The sequence below is a fragment of the Strigops habroptila genome, chromosome 12 (assembly GCF_004027225.2).
Source record: "Strigops habroptila isolate Jane chromosome 12, bStrHab1.2.pri, whole genome shotgun sequence".
Classification (NCBI taxonomy): domain Eukaryota; kingdom Metazoa; phylum Chordata; class Aves; order Psittaciformes; family Psittacidae; genus Strigops; species Strigops habroptila.
In genome coordinates, this window is record NC_044288.2 from 13,706,263 (window position 1) to 13,725,066 (window position 18,804).

At 38.2% G+C, this 18,804-nt stretch overlaps 1 long non-coding RNA gene across 9 annotated transcripts in view; it reads left to right on the top strand.

Annotated features, from left to right (window-relative positions):
- LOC115615923 overlaps positions 1–11,047 on the top strand; it is a 30,572-nt gene extending 19,525 nt beyond the window's left edge. For 5 of the 9 annotated variants that reach the window (XR_003994168.1, XR_003994169.1, XR_003994173.1 and 2 more), the window contains 4 exons: positions 1,239–1,294; positions 3,497–3,559; positions 4,738–4,844; positions 5,882–7,171. This is a non-coding gene — a long non-coding RNA (uncharacterized LOC115615923). Of the gene's footprint in view, positions 1–1,238; positions 1,295–3,496; positions 3,560–4,737; positions 4,845–5,092; positions 5,164–5,881; positions 7,172–10,626 lie in introns of those variants that run through there. The other 4 variants (XR_003994176.1, XR_003994172.1, XR_003994170.1 and 1 more) reach the window with 4 other exon arrangements.
- The last annotated feature ends 7,757 nt before the right edge of the window (positions 11,048–18,804 follow it).

The following is an 18,804-nucleotide window of genomic DNA, read 5'->3' on the forward strand; positions in this document are numbered from 1 at the left end:
AGGATGCATTTACAGAATCAGAAATGTGGAGTTTAGAGAGCTGGGAACCTGAAATATAGGATGTGAGACTAGCTGTAAGTTGTTTGTATTTCTCAGAGGGTTGGAAACCAGACAAAAAAAAAAAAAAAAACAAACCCAAAACTCCAAAAAGCTTTTACAGAATTATATTGATGCTACATCCAGTTATGAGACAGAATAAAAAAAAAAATCACCACCCACAAATTTGGCATGATTTTATTTTTCATCTCTCTGCTGATTTTCTGGTTTTTACAGCAGTAAGTAGTTGGAAAAAGAGTTCGATCAGTAGAAAGCCAATCTATTTTTGTAGTTATTCACATGGAATTAGGCTACTATAATATTTCACGCTTTTTTTAAACATTGTATTTATTTTTTTTTTTTCTCTTGAAATCTGGCATGGGATTTTAATTGCTCTTATTGATATCAAAATATTTTACCACTTTCCTGATATGCTAGAATCTGATCCCATATTCTTAGCTAGCCTTGTTTTGGGAATATTTCTGAACACCGTATTATTCCAAAGACATATTTATTGCCTCCAGGACTAGATTTACATGCATTTTTATAAACTCTTATTTTTTCCTGAATTACAACCATTCTGCAAACACAACAACTGAGCCAAGAAAGTGTATCCTGCAAGGATGATGGCTGTGTCAAAACAGACATTTAGCTCCTTATGAATGCTTGATTCCTTACTGAATTTCTCTAAAACAAAAACCTTCTATGTGCAATCATATAATTTTCTGAGATTCAGAAAAAGGTTGGCTGTTTGGAATTGAGGAGGTGCAAAAGCTGAGGGCTAGTTTAAGGGATTTTTGTTCATTTGAGTACTTTCTCAGTCCCCTCTTTGAAGCCATTTAAACTTCTTATATCCCCAACAGCAGATTGAAAGGTTTTATTGGATTGGTAAGCAACAAGTGTGATCTTTTGACCTATTTCTCCCTTCATTAAGGATTCATTTTAAAGAGATTTCTTGCATTTTAACAATATTGAATTTGATCTTGATCTACTATCGGGGTAAGAGGTAGGAACAGAGGAATCACTAGCAGGGTGCCTGATTGCCACCCAGATTGATTGTTTCAGAGCACAGTAGGAGACAAGTGTTTGAGAATCTGTGTAGAACTAAACACTATCCGTACCTCTGCTTAACTTGCAGAGTTTTTTCTCTGTAATCTCTCAATATGTCAGTTCTTTCTGTTTCTCCTTTTTTTTCCCCCCAGTGAGTTCTACCACTGTCTACACTGCATGGTAACTGAAGTGAGCAAACATTTCTAAGGTACCTACCAAATTGGTCTTCACTTTTCTTCTTACTCATTAACCTCTCTAAAGAAACTTTAAAGGAAACTTGAGGTCTGTTCTGCTTGAACTCAATCTTAGAGAAAAGGAAACCTAAATGGATTCATTTACTAAAAAGAAAACAGGGCATCCATACCCACCACAATCTCAATGAGAGGAAAGCAATGGGCTGTAGAAACACATCAGGTTACTTGAAAGCATGGATGTGCCAGGTCCCCCTATGTCTACCTCTACTTGTTCTCCCTTCCCAATCCTTTTAGATCCTTTTGGGCTTGGGTGCTGACAACATGTGAGAATAGAAGCCCAGAAGAAAAACAGGTCTATTTGTCTAACAGGTCACCCTTAGAACCCTGTTGCTATGACACGATTAAGTGGCAGACAGAGAGCACAAGGAGAGTGGAAAATATATTTCAGTTCATTTCTTGAAGCTTTATTTGGTGCTCTTTGTGATATCTGTCTCAATAAGGATAGGAGAGCGTATCTAATCAAAACTAGCTCTGGCTCTGTATGACTGGAAATATTTTATTTTTACAACTGAGACAGAAAATAAAAAAAGATTTTCCTTTTGAAAGTAATATTAAAGCATTTGGTATTTTTTATTATAAAGCACGCTTCCTTGGTGCTAGCTGTTATACACTTGAGTGAAGATAGTGTGCTGCATGCTAGACTTAGAATTGTGCAGTTTTATGTAATAATAATGTAATTAATGTAATGTAATATTTCCATTAATGTAGTCTAATATTTGGCTACATTAATCCAGACAAGTTTTTTTGGCATGGTAAGTGCCACTACTACTAAGAGTGGCATTATCTCCTTAGATGCTGACGATGCCCTCATGTTGGTGGAATCTCTTGTAGCACATTTACATTGTGGAATCTTTCCCTTAGCCGATGTAATGTGCTACAACGCATTCCCGTGATCCATTAAGGGCAGCAAAGTGCACATTCAAGAGGTAAATTCAAATGCCTCCATGTTTGCCAAAGCTTTTGTAAGGGCAGCCATTAACAGCTATATATTAGGTCAGTACATGGTGAATAATTTTATATTTTAGGGAAAATTGGACACACTCATCAAAAGAGAACAGTGAAGGTAATCTAGAGTATAGCAAATGGATAAATGTACCACTGGTCATGCTCACAGAGGGATGAACTTTGAAGAACTATGGGCCATTGTGATGGTGTACTCTGAATACTTGCTCCTCTCAGAATATAGTATTTTATTAATGCAGAACAAGGGGGTTTTTTTATGTTTATCTCTGTGGTGAGACAAGGAGGTTTCTCATCCAGCTGCTTATGCTTTGGTTGTGGAACTGGAAGTAATATAGCTGTGCTAATGACATGGTGTTCCATGCTAATTAATTCTGTTAATTAGCTGAGACACAATACTTCACTGATATGTCCACTTGGCATCCAGGACTTGAGCTAACGTCTCTGAGCAGCCCTGCATGGAATGTGGCTCAGGGTTTGCAAGGAAGTGCTGTAATGCTTACTGTACACGCCCTTAGAAAGTCATCCTATTTTGGAAGGACTTGAAGAGGTGTTTGGTTTACCTGGCAAGCAGGTCCACTATTTATCTTCAGCAATTACAGCCTGGCCTTTCATTTCTAATTTCCATTTGCAGCCACCAGATTCTATTGTTTCAGTGATTTCACCCTTTCTCCAATCTGTAGATACTGAAGGTACGTGCAAAAGCCTTTAGAAACTCTTTGAGAGGGTGCTGCTATCCACCCTGTCTGAACTTGCTTTACCTACTCCTTTCCTGGAGGCTTTCAGAGCTGCCCGTGGAACCACACTGCTTTCTGAATTGCAAGTTCAAACTCATTGTTTTAAATCTTTGAGAACTTGGCAGTACCAAGTATTTCAGTCCCATTGGGATGCAAAGAAGGGGATACAAATAAGAAGGTGCAGAGCTGGTAAGCAGAAATGTTAAGTAAATCACTCTATGCTGAAGATGTTATCACAATTGCTAGAAATATATAGTCCTGCTGCCCTCATAAATTACTGACCTATAATTATAGATCATAGATTTGATTTTTTCTCCTTTGAAAGGCTTTTTTTTTTTGTTTGTTTGTTTGCTACAGCAGGTGGAATGTGAGTCTTTGCGTTTTTTAATTGTTTTCAGTGTAACATTCAGTATGCCATCAAATGCATAGGTACATTTTGTATATTTTCTCTCCTCTCAGGCTGGAGGAGTGAGCTGCACCATAATAATTACTGGATCTGCAGTAGCCTTTCCATGCCTCATTGTAAGTAATTTTGCAATTATCTAGGCTCTTCACACACAGCTTTTCCATGGCTGTGCATGGTATCTAAAGTCCCCAGGATCTCAATCAACACACACAATAAGTGGATTTCATGACTACAGTACAAAATAGTGATAAAGGCACCTCTGCCTGGAGCAGCTGGCAACCTACGCAGGCTGTACAGAGACCACTTCAAGAGTGGCTAACTTTAGTCGTTAAAAACAACAAATGAGTCCACACAGATTTTCAGGCTCCTACTTTCGTCAATAATGGAAAGAGGAACCTCCAGAAAGGGATTTGTCCTAATCCATAGCACAAGGTAAGAGAGAGAAAATGGAAGAGCTTGTTTTTTCCTATTGTCTGCAGAGGAAAAGTGGATAATAAGGTATAACAAGCTTGTTAAACAGCTGAGATTAATTTAGACCTCAATTTTGTGCATTCTTATCCATCCTTCTGCAACCAGAACTGGTCTTTAGAGGAGGCCATGTACAGGCTTTGTCCCTGAGAAGCTTTTGGGACAGGTGAAAACAGGGCAAGATATCCAGGCAGCAGGTGAAGAGTGAGGACAGCCCAGTGTTAAACATCACTTCCCAGTTCTCATTTAGCAGGGTGGATGTACCTATTGACATGGCTTTCAGCAATGGATTGCTTTGTTAGTGTTGGTTCTGGAAATAAATTAGTGGTAATTATGTCCTTTCTTTTCAGCAAGTGTCTTGTGTGTTGTTTGTGTGTGTGTGTGTGCTCATACTTTGAATAAGCAGTGGGTGGCAGGTAAGGAAGTGGTTCAGGCTTGACGTGCAGGTGATCAGCAAAAAGAGCTCAAAAAGAACTGTGATACAGAAAATCTTGTCATACTGAATGTGTCCATTGTGACAAAGTGAGTTGGATTACATGGGGGAAGATGAAAGGATTGTTATGGCAGAAAATGTACTGAAGTCACAAGCACAGTACAGAATGAGTCAGATTGTCTGAGTCAGGAGGGATCTGGTACTACAGGACTCAGATGTACGCAGGAAGAGTCAAATTATTCAGCATCTCTCTATGGCTTTCTGCATCTTATTACAGTATTGATACTCCTTGTGGTGTATGTGTTTCTTGGGAGAGCTCAACTCACTTGATTGGCTGACACAAAAGAGACTTAACTTGTTTCCTTGACATGACTTATCAATATTATTTTTCAGTGCACATCCATTTGGCTTCAGTTCTGTGCTTTGGGATTTGGGCAAAGATTTTTCTCCACTGGAAAAAAAAAAAACCATCCATATCACAGAGTCTGCATAGTACCTGAGTATGTATTATAAATATGTTCTTATGAGACAGATGGAAGCACAGCAACAAGTCTTAGCTTATTCAAAGAAAGAGAGAGATGCACTTTGTTATTGGAGGCGGTAGAAAGTTAGCAATTTGTTATGGAACTGAATCCATCCATGAAAATGATAAATGTGATACATGGAATTTATACAGCAGGTATCATATATAAAGCTAACAGTAAAAGAAATGTTAAGAATCTTTTTTCTGCACATTTCTTTCTTTAAGGGTTGGTGTGGAGGTAACCTTGCTGTAAGAATAATAAAGTTTGCTTCAAATGTTTTTCTCCTATTGAAAAAGTAGGTATACTCTCCATTTCTCCCAGATATGCAGCAATGTGTTAGTTTGTACTCTATGAAATAGTTTATTCATTGCTACTTACATAATAATAATATAATTTAAGAACCTGGATATTAGAGAGCATTTTTCCTCTTCTAATTTTAGAAAAGGCTTGTTTAAACTATGTAGGCTTGTTTAAATTTCTTAGCTCCAGTAAAAGCATCATTCTACTGCTCACAAGGGTGACTCTTCGGCAAAAACACTTGTCAAGAGTTTCCATTCCCTTCTGCCTTGGCTGCTTTCAAATTGCTTTGTAAGTTGGATTACAGTGATCACCTGTCTTTGTGTCACATTGAGAATCAATATTATTTGACTTGGAATTAAAAAACCCCATCTTTATGAAGAAGGATGTGCATGAATTGGAACATTAATATGCTGGCAGATTATGTTCTCTTCTTGCTGTTTTCCCCACTAGACTATCCCCAGGAGTCATATCTTGGTTTAGTTAAATGCAGCAAGGGATGGTATCGTTCTTTTGAATGTCTCCTGCTGCAAGGTTAAAGTGAGAAAGAAAACTTTCATCACTGTTGTGTCTAGAAAGATACATCCCAGAGGGATAATTTACCATAGTTTTCAAATAACCTAATAGGCCTTAGACATGCAAAGCAAACTGAATCAACTTATTAAAAAGCTTGTTTCAAATTGTAATGTACATTTCAAACATTTTGTGCTTTGCAGCCCACCCAGCAGTGAGATGATCCCAGATAGAACTGCAAAATAAGGTAAGATAACCCATCCATGCCCTCTGAAGCTGAGGAGCAGAACAACGAACAGTCCCCACACAATGAGACCAGCTCTCCTCTGCAGGATTGGAGTGTGGATTACATGGCCTGAGTACCCCTAGGACCTGATGATTTTGGATTCAGTGGCTTTACTAGGTCAGTTCTCCACCAGGATTTAGATCCATCTGCCAAGTTTGGGAGCCTTATTCCCCTCACTGAAACTGAAGATGAGTGTGAGGCTCAGGAGCTTCCCACACAGATCATTGCGAATAGGCAAGGGAATGAAGGTTGTGCCCGCTGTATTTCAGATGCACAAAAATGTTATTTGGACATTTCCTTATACCATTGGCACTGAGGCCACAGCTGCTGCAGCACATTTCTCTCTATTCTTCCCCAATACTGGTTTTACAGTGGCTGTACAAATTTGGCTTAGTCAACCTCTCTTTTCGGGGAGACTAGTTTAGCATCCAGACTGATTGATAGGTATTTTGCTTAGCCAAGACACCTTCATTATCTGCTCATTTGCAAGCTCTGATCCACAATTAGACCTGAGCTGACCCAGAACTCTATTGATTTGCTTTGATCGTACTAAGTGCTAAACAGATCTCATCTCAATGAACATCTGAATGTATTCTACACTACCTTTAATAAAACAAATTTCTGCATCAGAGAGAAATGACTCAGATTGGAGGCAAGTTGTTCTCTCAGTACAGCAAGCTGTATTTAAATGGGCAGTAATATTAACTTTGAAATGGCATCTGAAATAGATTAGGTAAGGAGAACTGAATTAGAAAGTCTGATGTTTTATTTTTGAATTCTATTTCAAGATCAATGGCTAAAGGTTAATGTTGCTTGAAACAAGGAAAGCTTAGTGATGTCTGGCAGGATAAAGGAGGGACATAAAATGGAGAAGACCTAACAATCTTGAAACAATAACCTGTTACGAAGATAAACAAAGAAACACTGGAGATTGGAAGTGAAAAAGGACAAAATGAACTTCAGACAGGGAAATTAACAGAATACACCAAATGAACAACATAGATAAAGATGAAGAAGGAAGACAGAAAGGAAGCAACAAGTAAGCTGTCAAGAAATAGGATCACCATCTAGCTTTACCTTAGTGTGCACTTGTCTGTCTTTCCAAGCATTTCTTGGTGTGGAAGCTGTTACCACTAAAAATTTGAGGAATGGCTCTTTGGCATTACTATTTCTAAGATAGCACTGTGTATAAACTCGATCAGTCTCACGTTGTTATTCATTATTTTCTCTTCTGCTGTTTAAAATGATTCAACCATCCCGGAAGAGAAAGGAAACAGTACTCGTGGTCCAGATTTATGAGGTGTCTGGGAGCCTAAGTCTCTCTGGTACTCATGAGACTTTGAATCTTAAAGACCGTTCAGAGCCCTGATTCCTAGCCTTGTGTTACCAATAAACAGAATAGAAATACTATAACATATTTTCCCTGCACTGAGAATGTCTGACTTAAATATCTACCTTGCCATTTCTCTGGAGGATATAGTGCAATATAGTACATTTCTCTGGAGGATATAGTCTGCTAGCACTAATAAGTGGCCTATAGAAAACACTCAGGACTTTTTCTCAAGACATAAAGAGTTCCAGAGAGAAAACTGAAGGTTTCCAGGCTTCGCAGTCCAAGCCCCATTGGTTGCCCTTGCATTGCCGCAGTGTTGATCAGCAAGTCTCCTAAAACTTCGGAGTGTCCTGCAGCTACCAAACCCCACAGAACTGCTGTAGTGGCCTTTCATTTCATCAGAAGATGCTATGCTTGCTTTCTTTTGGTTAACTATCAATCACCATAGTTTGAAATACATTGTTTTACACAACACCCATTTGGGTCGAAGTCTTAGAGCTGATATGGAAGTGATTAACACAGACCTGAAAGGGAAACATGCAGGTAGTACTTTGTGCAATTCTCATATTTGCTAATGGTTTTATTGGGTCACTAGAAAAGTGAAAATGGCCGGTCAGGCTGACACTACTGTATGTACTTCCAAGCTAACGGAAAACCAGAGGCTTAGCTCATATTTGTAAAGGTACAAGGTCTAAATGACACCTAATAGATAAAAAAAGATGGTTATCTACTGTTACTGGCTTGGTGGAAAAAAGTTCAAACCAGAATACAGGGCATCTCTGGTCCCTTTTGAGAAACATTTATTCACAGACCTCAATGAGCCTTCCTGTGGTGAGTGAGCTGCTCACACTGGCTCTAAATAGGTGCTTTTCAGTTCAAGTGTACGGGCCATAATTTCGTCTTTAAGATGTGAGAACCAAGGCCTATGCATTTTGCCAGTGATTCTTTCAAAAGCAGTCTACGATGCAATGCAGATGGTGCTTCACAGTGTTAGAAAAACTGTGCTCAGTGGGGAAAAAAAGCTCATCTTCCTGAGCACATCTACCCTTGCACTGCTATGAAATTTCCCGTAAGATTTTCAAGTGCTTTATAGATGTGAATAGCCCAGCCCTACAAGGCAAGATGGTCCCTTTCTCCCAAAGGAAGCACAAAGTTCTACAAAAATTGTAATGATTTAAATTTTTTAGCATTTGGCCCTGTGCTGTACTAGCAACCCATCGGAGGAAGATCAGGAGGCATTATTACGTCTTTCCAAAAGAAATGCTGTCTTCCCTTCCACCCTTTTGGGAGCATTATGTAGATTCTGCTCGAGAGATGTCACGTCTTTCTCTGACAACAATTGCAATAATGTCAAGAGCCCTGGAGTGCTTTAAAGCCCATTTGAGTCTGCTGTATGGTATTTTGAAAATTTCTAGATTGCTACCACGTTTTGTACATATTAACTTGAAGACTTCAGACCTTATACATATTTATAGTGAAGTGGGTGCTTTTTCTAACTGCTCTTGACATTTTAAAAATACAGGCTATAGAAGGTGTTCTCTTACTGTATCTTCCATTAAGGAAAAGGGTGAAAACAGGAAAATATGTCATTTCCATGCAACAGCCATGCTGTGTAGAAAAGAAGCCGATGTATTGCTCTGTTGGAACCAGACTTTTGAGACCTGAAGTCAACTGTAAGGTGAAAAGTGGGCCCAAAACACCAGGCTTAAAATTAAATATGCTTTTTAATAAAAAAAAGCCCATTTGACTAGTGCGGTATTTCACTGCAAAGTATTTTACCTGGAGTATGTTAAAATACATGCACAGCATCAAACAGAAAGTGCTCAAATTTGAATCATAAAAAGCTAAGCGTCATGAAAGCGTGTGAAAGCACATCCTGAGGAGCAGAATGAGAAAAAACCAGACACCCAAATCTGAAGAACTGAACAGCTGAATGCACTTTTGAAAACAGGTTATTTTCTGACAGTACATACAGTAATTCTGGTGAATAGCTGTTTACCCAGTTACCTGGGCAAAAAAAAAAAATTGTTTCTGCTTTTCCCCTTTAATTTCAAAGATTTGCTACTGAGTTCAGATGTGCTCTAATCTGTGCTGGAAAACTCAAAGAAAGCAACAAAGCCACCTCAAAGCAGCTCAGCCAAATGAACCTGCAGTGCACAAAAGAGCAGTAAAGCCTCATTTCCCTTTCCCACTCTTGCTGGAGAGGGGTCCCCAGGTGTGGAGCACATTCTGCAGCCCATCAGAGCTCCTTCCACTTCTCCCTTCAGCAGGACTAGAATGAGAGTTGACTGGGCACTGCCTCTTTTTGGTGGCTGCATCAACCTCGCACCTCAGTGAATGCAAGTCCAAATTGCTGGTGAAGATGTTGCCGTATGTCTGTGTGAATCTTGAGCAGTATGGTATCAAACACTGGTAATATTTCATCCTTTTCCAATGCAACAAAGACATTTGCTCCTACCTGCTTCATCTTCGTTTCCTGTTCTCTCGACAAACTTTCCTGGCAGCAGGGAAACTCTCTGTTCCTGATCCAATCCTTAGACAATTCATGGTGAACTAGTTGGTCTTGACCCTTGCGGCTCCATCTTAAGCTCACAAAGAGATGTGTAAAAGTTAAAATAATGAAATTCTTGGTAAGATTCAACTCTAGTTATAAGCTTGTGTTTAAAACAGCTTTCCTTGGGGAAATAATGTTTTGATAAAAACAAGGGGGGGGTTGTGCTTCAGATGCTACTGTTTTGATTAAATTGGTCCCATCCAGAAAAATGCTGAAAGTAAATTGTGATCTGCTTTGGAAATATCAAAAGAAAGATTTTAATATAAAAATATTGTCCCACCTTTTCATTTATATTAGTTTGAATGTTTTTTATATTATTTTCAGGTCTGTCATAAATATTACTTGATAGGCTTTGTAAAGAACATGTCAAGTCACAGTGTAAAATACAGCCAGCTATAGCACAGCATTTATGTATTTTCTAAGCTTTTAAAATAAGTTTTAAGTGCAGTAACTATTGAATAGAGCTTGAACTGGAAAAGTAACACCAGCTTTTCAGAGTGTTTCTCATTTAATCAAGACAAGAGCAACACTCAAAGTATTACCCAGGAATAGCTGTTTTCAATAGCCCAGTGTTAACTTGGAATAATTGAAATATATAAAAGTTACAATTTTATAAAAACTCTTGGAATTTTAGACATTTTTCACTCAGCAAAAGATTTCAGGATTTCACCTATTTCTCCTAATTCAGAAAGAAAACAAGTCTTCCAGCATTAGTGTTCCCAGTGAACCCAGAATTCTGACAAACTCTAATAACCATTGATTTTCTTTTTCTCAGATTGGCTATGTGCATATCTGACGTCTGAGAAGTTCCAGTGTCACCTTCACAAATAGGATCCGGATATTTTAGAGATAGCATTTACATACAGATCAGACAAGCTTTTAAGAGGTGCATCATCAGACATTTCATTTTCATGCAAAACAGACAAGCTGTGTGGCCTTGATTACAGGCATAAGAGAGGACAGGAAAGGCAGGGCTTTATTCAGAGATAAGCTGTTAACAAGATCAATTAGAGAGGTTCTGGACTTCTATATGTTTGCACTTATATGTGTGTATGTAGTGTTTCTAAATGGTAGCTGTGGAGCTACATATATGGAAAGCTTTCCCTTTCATATGGTTTATCCTAGTTCTAAACATAAGTCTTCAAATAAATGAAAAAATAAATATATTGATAACCTGACTACAATAAACAATATTAGCCTACATATAAAAACACGTGTCAGAAGCTTAAGTTATCTTTTTTCTTTTTCTAAAGCTTTTGTATTACTCCAAAAAGGTCAAGGTATTGCTGATGTTTGAAACCAAATCAGTGCCTCTTACTTGTCTGCGTTTCCATTTCATTTTTCAAGTGTGTGAGAAGACGTGAAGTTTTTTTGGGATTTATCTGCCTAGCTTTTGTTGAATACAAGTAATCAATTCTAAGGATTTGAGGAATAGCATTTTAAGCACAGAGCTCACCATATCTACTGCTGAAGACTGCAGTCTTAAACTGATTCAGTGCAGGAAAAAAAGGCAATACTCACACTGCTTGAAGGCAGGCAAATACGAATACTTTCCCCTTCATGGAATTTTCCAGCTCAGTGGGATCCTGGCTGAACATTCTGGAATAAGTCTGCTACTTTGCATAGGTAATAGCTGGTGAAAGTATGTCGTAGTATCTCAAAGTAGTGAGCAGAAGGGAAGGGATGCAGGATGCATTAGACTTAATAAACTAATTTATTCAACTGGTAGCTTTTTTCAGTAGGAAGGGAACCATTATCAGAAAATGTCAAGTTGAATTCAAAACCTTTCATGTGAATGCACCAATTTTAAACACTTAAACTTAGGCAAAGTTTTCTCTGTTTCAGGGTGGGTGGCTAAAAAACACACTGAAGGACTTTGTTCCTTTCCGAGAAAAGTCAATAGCCCAGTGCTCTGGGTATTACTCCAGCATGTGTGTCATCAAGTTCAACTCTCTACTCCTACACATTGTTAAATTAATTTCAAAGTAGCCAAAAGTCTGGTACTTTAACTCTTGTCTGTGGTGAACAGATTCTGATGTCTGATCTGGAGCTGTCAGAGCAGAGATTTGAGGCTGACCTGGATTTACCATCAGGTTGAGTGAGCCCCTACCCCTGGGGTAGTACGCACATATGCTCCAGTAACATTCATCTAGTCTTTAACTAAAAACTGATCCTAAAGTATTAATATGGTAAGGGAGTAATTTCCTTCTCAAGATCTGAAATTTTTTTCAGAAGGCAGCTAAAATTCATTGAAATTGTGAGGATATGTACCCACCAAGCGTGAGAAACACAGAAAACAGAGATAGCTTTGAAATTTTTCTAAAGAACAAATGAAAAATATCTTTTCCTCCTTTCTTCTCCCTTACATGACAAACGAAGGCCATTAATAATGACAAATGAAATAATAGAAAAAAAAAAATTAAAAAAAAAATCTGTGACTTGCCTAGGGCTGGAAAATGGGTCAGTAATTCAACATCTGTAAGAATGCATTGTTCACGGTTCCCAGCTGACTCTTTGCCTCCCTAGATTGTGTTATTTGTTTCCCTTACAGGCTGAAAATGCCCTAAAGTACAAAGAGGATCTTCTGAGAACCACATGTGATTACATAATGAGAAAAATGAGATTGTTTGGAATAATTTTGAAATAACTGAGCTACAGCTAAAAATTATCTCCTAATTTTGTTGATAAGAGTGTGATAGTTCAGAAACGTACCTTCAGCAATAAAAAGGGAAAATCTGAACATTTTTGCAAAGTTAGACAGTTTAAAACAAATAAAGCTGTGGCATCTAATTTACACCTGATTTACACAGAAAAAACCCAAACTGTTACATGCATAAATAAATAAATAAATATTTTTTTACTTATTTTTTTACATTTAGAAATACATTTTAGTAATTTTACTTGGAAATCTAGTTCAAGCAATGAAGTATTGCACTAATACCTGGTATCCACATACTTCTAAGCACAGCTGCTCCCATTTTTAAAACCAATTTTTATCACAGCTTGAATGCAATAGGAAAGTAAAAATGCCAATTCATGAAAATATACTTACACATGTTTCAAGATACTTATGTCAAAGTCAGGTTCATATTTAACACCCTCTTTGGACCAGATCTTTTTAATATATCGTTCAAGATACAGATTTCTGAAAAGAGAAGGAGAAACCTAGCAAATGAAGCCCAGCAAAATTAAAGTGATAAGCAAACTTCTACAGACATGGTTCTGACTCTGACTCTTTTTTTTTCTTTAGCCTCTAACTGTATTCAGGAGCTGATTACTCCTCTTTTCCTCTGAGCTCAATGACAAGTCTCTTGTCATTAATGAATCTATTTACCTCCTTCTTATAGAAAACCCAAAAACCAAACAGGACTGCATTCACGAAAAAAAAAAAGAAAAATAATAATTACAAATTACTGTGTTTTTTAAATGTGAGCCACAGAACTGTGCATACAAAAGAGAGACTTACCAAAATGAGGAGTGCTGCGTAGAATATTAATAAACATCCTGTGACAGAGATGCACTTAGGACCAATAAACATATAAAAATAGGAAAAAATGAATGGTGGAAGAAGACAGCTATAATAATTTGAAAAACATCCTGGCTAAACTACCTAAACTAAAGCATCAGAAGACAGAAACTTCTGATAGGAGTTAGTAATCAGTCAGGAACAAGGATCAAAATCTCAGCTTTACAGCATTTGAAGCAGTCAATATTAAGCTGCTAAGTAAGCTGGTCATATATAGAGGTTAAGGCAATGTGCACGTGCTGAAGAGGACAGTAATTGGGATTTTCACTAGCCACAGGTAAATGGAAATATTACAAGAAATTGCCCTCCTAATGGAGTCTCATATCTGCAAAAAGAATATCATTGCACATGTGATGCACCTTGAGCATCATTTGGCTCCTTAAGTGAACATACTGACTCTTTTCCCTGTTCATGTCTTGATTTCCTTTTGCTGCCATTCTTTCATTCTCTGGATCAAACCAGAAACCTTACTAAGATCGTACCAACATTATATGCATCCAGACTTCTGTGTCTCAGTGCAGGATACCCAGCATCATGGTAGGATAGGGAGGAAATGTATGGAAAGCTATTCCTGCTCTGCAGGGAGACAAGGATGGCTGAGTTTCACCTGTACTGCTGTAGTCCTTTGCCAGCATTTCAGATGCTGAAATCTGCAGCAGTGAAGTGTTTCACCACTCTGAAGTTATTCATTCCTATGTAACTTCTTCCTGGATGTATGCTTGACATTTTCACAGCCTTTCTGACTCAGGTGCTGCTAGGAATCAAATAACACCTGCCATACAAAATGTGTTAAGTCCATTTGCTATACCAACATTGATATCCATCTCCCATTCACCTTGCCTGACATAAATGTGTATGTGTGTAAGCAGGCTATAAACCCAAGTGGGTTAGAACTAAAAAATTACGTATTAGGGTCTGACACCAAGAAAGTGGAGCTTAACAACTAAAGATGCCGATCCATCATTGCTAAAACATAATATTCCAACCCTTCTTCCCTCAGAGCTGACCTTCTCCTCACCTTCTGAGCAGTCATCTCTCACTTGCTTGTTTTTGTGTCAATGTCTTCCATGATTTAATACCTTTGACAGAAGAATACATGTAACGTTTATTATTGACATGTCTTGGAGATGCAGATCAGCATGCCCAGAGCAGAAGTAGTTTGTTTACTACTTAATGGCAAAGTGATTGAATTCTAAAAGGGCACTGATGTTATTATTTCAAGACAAGCAGGAAGCAAGAGGCAAAGAGAAACAACCCATTCAAAATTCCACATTGTCTACAAGTACAATAACCTTCTGCCATGGTAGAGAAATAGAAGTAATTAATGCTTTTAAACTCCAGTTAGAAACAGCATTTATTGCCTTCCATTCCTGACACTAATACCACAAAGCCATATCCAAGCAGGTAGAGAGGCAAGTCTTGGGACAATTTCCCAGGAAAGCTGGTAGAATTGTGGTGAGGAAGTTTAGAAGAAACAAAACAAGTGTCTGTGGTAGCAAAATGCAACTCATCCTGAGTCCACACTGGCTAGTTTAACGATTCCTCAGCTTTATGTAAAGAAAGGATCTGATTTTTATAGGGAAAAAAGTTAATTGTGCTACACATATAGAGATGAGGAAATATGAGAACTTTTTGGAAATGGAATCTTGGCAAACACTTTACCTGTAAAATCTATTGGTTTCTTATTGCAGAAAAATACTCTAATAAACAATGCCTCAATTTCATATAATCCCATAAATAAGGACCATTACAGTTAGGTGAATTTCTCCCTCTGGTGGAGAAAATGAGCTAAACAACTGATAATATTTCAGTCAGAAGATAATCTTTCTATAGCTTAGAAAATCCTATTGCTCAGACATGAGTTTCTCTGAATAAGCTACCTAGTGAGAAACTGTAAGCTTCCTAACTCTGGGGCAGAGAGATCCACAGCCTCTGTGCAAGCAAACATTGCAAAAATTTGCTTTCCTAACAATCTCCAAGAATGTAGGTCTCACTTTCCCACCCGAATTGATGCCAAAAAGAGAATGTCTTTCTTACCAGGAAAGAAAAAAAAAAAAAGGAACAAGGCCACAGTTCCTCTTTCTTCGAGTTTTCTATAATTTTGTTCTGACAAAGTGATATTTTACTTAGGTTTTGTGGCTCAACTTCTATTCTACTACCTTGTGGCTGTTTGAACTACAAGAGGGAGCAATGGGTGGACTGATGATAATATGAGGAGAGTAGCACAAAGGCAACCACTCCTGGGAGTCCAGTTAACACTAGGAACCACCTGCTTCTTTAGAACCACCTTTTACATGTAGCAAGGATGCCTGTTACCATTCATAGGATGTGTTTCAAAGCTGCCAATTGCTTGGCAGGATACATAGCTGCTATTTGGGCCATTTAGCAGACAGCTCATCACCCAGTATTTCAAAATGGGTCCATTTTGCAGGAGGCATTTGTGAAATAGAACACTTGTGCAATCAGAAGGAAATGGGGCTCATTTCAAACATCCCCATGATTCTTAGTACAGCACTCACCAGCAGAGTATGAGAGCAACTCACAGCCACTGAGGCCACTAGGCAGGCAAGTAGATTTTACTGGTGAGGTATGTCAGGGAACATGCTATAGCATTTCAGATGCCTTTGGCTAGCTACATTTATCTACACATGCCCACGTGTCCATGTTTCACAGGAGTAAATGTTTTACTGCACATGCATGGATTGAGCAACCTCACAGCACATGCTGCTAGCAAAAGATTTGCTTTACTGGTGATATTTGCACCCAACCAAGTGAGGAGCAGGGGTTATATTAAATATATTATTATTTAAATCCCATCCCCAAAATTTCACCTAATTATAGAGGCAAGAAGAAGGGAAAAGAACAAACAATTAAAGATTAGAGTCTGGTGAGAAAAAGTACTCAGCAATTTTTAGAACTGGCATCAGAAAAGACAGGAAATAAGGATGTTAATGACACACTTTTGCCTTCTTGGAATTTTCTGTCTAGGTGCATCTAAGTAATCAATTCTCACGACATTCATGAAGTCTTTGGGAAAGAATTTCAGTCTTCTGAATTCATACTGTTAGAAAACCACTATAAACAAGCTCTCAGAATAATGATTGGTCTCCACAGAAGGCCAGATCACATGGAAACATCATAAAATGAGAGGAAGACACAGCCTGAACCCTAACATATAGATAAGTCTCCCAAACTGACTCTCTATACCATCACACAATAACTTCGGATGCTGTTTAAATAAGACAGTATTGATCTCCAAATTCCTTCTTCAATTCCATATTGCTTGACAGCTTAGCAGCTCCAAGTCATTTCTCAGCAAGGGAGACTCAACAAATGACTCTTTTATTACAGCAAGGTAAAAGATATCAAATTATTCACGGATTAGTTTATCTGAAGACAGCACTGCTGGTCACAGTTTACCTGTGAAACTGTCCTGTGGCCCATGTCTCCCTTTTCACATGCCTCTTCCCCAGTTCCAGGCTATAGGCCAGTCACTGCCATGACAGGTTTGGGGGATGATTTCACAGTTTATCAGAAAACCTTTGTGACTGGTGTGTACCTTTTAATGTATAAGGGAAGGTGCACAAAGTTGGGTCCTAGGTTCACCCACCCTTCCCCAGGTGGGTGAGCACAGGGAAGCCTCACATGAAAAGGTCTTCACACACTGCTGCATGCAGAACAAAGAGCATTGGGAGCAGGAGTCTCTCCCACCAGTCCAAAGCATAACCAGGAATTGCTACCAGAAATATTCTTCAAAACCTCCAGTGCTGAAGAATCTCAAATATGCCCTGACATTGTCTAAACCTTGGCTTTCCTTAGTCAGACTTTTTTTCTTTATATCTCAGTTAAATTTTTGATATTAAGCCCCATATTTATGAACATGGTACAGCACAGACCACTGCCCGTGTGAAAAAAAAAACCCAAAACCTTTCATGGAGCTGGAGCCTTATCAGACTTTCCCTATCATTTTCTTTTTTGTAGAAGAAACAAATTAATTTCCTTTAACTTTATATTGTACTTTGTCTTTCCCAGACTATCATTTTCATAGCCTTTAGCTGTTAATAGCTCTTCTGTAATTACAGTAATTTAGAAACTGCTCCCTGGTAATCACCCCCTGATGTATTAATGAGGGCAGTTATATGCACTCTCAATTAAAATTTGAATAATATTTCAGAAGACCTTCTGTGGACAGCACTATCAGACAAGAAAACATTGCAATTTGAGTCTTGGAAGTTTCTTAAATGCTTTGTGAATGTATTTTCATGTCAAAATACTAACTATGGTATGGTAGGAATTTGATATGACGCATAGCTAACAAGTTAAGGGATTCTGAGCTTAACAGCAACATTTTCTGAAACAGAAAAGGTCTGGCAAAAGAGTAGATTTGATCTCCTTGTGCTGAAATGATTATTTCACAAAGCAACTGATTTATCTTGAAATTTCTAGATTGTTGGAAAGACTGGAAAGTGTGGGCTTCAAAAAGAAAAAGAAAAAAGTAATAATTCTTTTCATTGACCCGATCTAATTACAACCAGCTCATAATGCTGGGGCTTAAGTATTCTCTCTCACTTAATGGGGGCTTTGGCAAGATGGCACACAAAGCAACTCAGCACCAAGTGATCTAAACCCCTGTGACAAAACCGATCAGAAGTTTGGGGGTTAGTCTTGTTATCATCTGATTTTTACTCAGATGGTTCTATTCAGCTTATTAAAACACTATTGAAAATCCTGAGGAGTAAAGGACTGTCTCTACAGCCATAACAGAATGACAAGGACCCTTGCCCTTGGGGAGGTAATGAGTTATAGGTTTCTCTGAACAGCTCTTTATTCCCATGGAAAGCCCAAGAAGAAAGATCGTCTTGTCAGTGACAAAGGTACACGATTCAGTAGGAAATTGTCGCTTGCGCAGTAAATACATAGATAATGCTGTCAAATTTCAGTCTAGTCAGATTGTGGGATGGAGTTGGCACAGAGGATGTCTACTCTCTTGTTCGTCCTTTCCCTGGGCAGAAAGTGGACATACCAGTGAGGATTTGACTTTGTCTCTATTTTCATCTGTGATGCACATGAACATAGAATTTTTTTCAATCTCTGTATCCAGGTACTACACTCCAAAAAAGCAAGAACTATCTCAAGATATCTGATCCTGATAAAAGTATTGGCAAATTTTTCTGTTAGTTTACAAATGTTTCTTGTTTCCCAAGAGCCAGTCCAACTTCAGAATAAACAAAAACCTCAAACAAATTAACAAAAAAAGATCCTAAAACAAAACTCCCCAAAACCCACATAAAAACTCACATAAAATTCAGGTAACACCACCAGCCATCTGTAGACCTGAAAACAGTTGCAAATTCCTGCCCAGGTCTGCTACTAAAATCTTTAGGCAAGACATTTGCCCTCGAGCTGTACAGCCTCAGTCTTTGGTTA